The following is a 1894-nucleotide window of genomic DNA, read 5'->3' as shown; positions in this document are numbered from 1 at the left end:
ATCCTGATTCAATATCGTAGGGTGGAAACTTTAATTGGATTGTTTCCATGGAGATGAGACATATCTGATGGATGTGGCCTTTTGATTAGATGGAGATGTGACTCTGCTCATCCAAGGTGGTTCTTGATTAGTTTCCTTTAAAGGGGGGAAACATTGTAGAGAAACTTCAAATGCAGATACTCAGAGAACAGTTACTTCAGAGCCAACAGAGATGTAGACATTCAGAGATGCTTAGAATGCCAACAGAGTACAAATGCCTAGACTCAGATATTTGGAGATGCAGAGGGCAGCAGATGTCACTATGTGCCTTCCCATGAGATGTTAAGCAAGCCAGAACTCAGAGCTGTGTTGCAGAGGAACTAAATGAAGGCCCACAGATGCTTAGAGAGGAAACCACGAGCATCTAAAGCTGGAAACAACAGAACCAGGAACCAGGACCAGCAAATGTCAATCATGTGCCTTCCCAAGAGACAGACATTGGACTTTCTTGAGCAAGGTATCTTTTTCTGGATGCCTTTGTTTTGACTTTTTATGGACTTAAAACTATAAAATTGTAACTTTATAAGTTCGCTTCTGAAAAGCCATTCCATTTCTGGCATATTGCATTTCAGCAGCACTTAGCAAACTAATACAGTAATAGTGGCTTAGAGTATCATCATATAGCTGAGCATTCATCACCACAATCAATTTTAGAACATTTTCATCACTCAAAAAAAAAATAACAAAAATGAAAATAAGAAAGAACACCCCAAACATCCCATGCCCCTTATCCCCTATCGCTTTTTTTGGCCTTTATTTTCTGCTCATCTGTTCATGTACTGGATGAAGGGAGTGTCAGTCACAAGATTTTCACAACCACATGGTTGCATAGCAAAAGCTATATAGTTATACAACAATCGTCAAGAATCAAATCTACTGGATCATAGTTCAATAGTTTCAGGTATTTCCTTCTAGTTATTCTAATGCACTAGAAACTAAAGAGGAATCTCTCTATATAATGCATAATAACAACCTCCAGAATGACCTCCAGTTCTATTTGAAATCACTTAGCCACTAAAAACTTGGTTTTGTTTCATTTCTTTCCCCCATTTTGGTCAAGAAGGCTTTCTCAATCCCACAATGCCAGGGCCAGGCTCATATCTGGGAGTCATGTCCTATGTTGCCAGGGAAATTTACAGCGCTGGGAATCAGGTCCCTTGTAGTGGGGAGGGTAATGAGTTTATTTGCAGAGTTGGCTTAGATAGATAGGCCACATGTAAGCAACAAAAGAGGTTCTCTAGAGTGACTTGTAAGCGTAATTATAAGTAGACTTAACTTTTCCTTTGCTGGAGTAAGTTTCATAAGGGCAAACCCAAGATCAAGGACTTGGCATATTAAATTGGTAGTCGCTAAGGCGTGTGAGAATATCAAGAATTCCCCAGGTGGGGAAGTTTAATATTTCCACATTTTTCCCCAGTCCTTCTAGGAGACTTTTCAAATATATATTTTTATTTTATGCCCAAATAACTCTGGGATATCTCAGGGTATTACATCAACCTGTGCAAAATATCAAAATTCAAGGTTCCATGTAATTTTATTGCTTGTATAAATTGATCACACAGGTTAAATGAGATATTATGCTATAGAAAATATAATTTCTGTGCCAATAAACATCTCTTCCTTTGATCTCACACAGAAGTTGGAAGTTTTAAACTACAGTCAATATCATCCTTTACTCTGTATTCTGATTCACCCCTTAGTCCTAACCAGATCAGTTTCACTCATATCACAAATTGAAATCTTATCTCTTTTTCAGCTTTTTAAACACTTGCTGTATGGGGTAATTCTGACTTTCAGAGCTGCAGAACTCTAATTCTGAGTCTCAGGTGTCACACAGATACCCAAAGTTTCAGGT

The sequence above is a fragment of the Tamandua tetradactyla genome, chromosome 13 (assembly GCF_023851605.1).
Source record: "Tamandua tetradactyla isolate mTamTet1 chromosome 13, mTamTet1.pri, whole genome shotgun sequence".
In the NCBI taxonomy this organism is placed as follows: domain Eukaryota; kingdom Metazoa; phylum Chordata; class Mammalia; order Pilosa; family Myrmecophagidae; genus Tamandua; species Tamandua tetradactyla.
Note: the sequence above shows the minus strand (reverse complement) of the source record.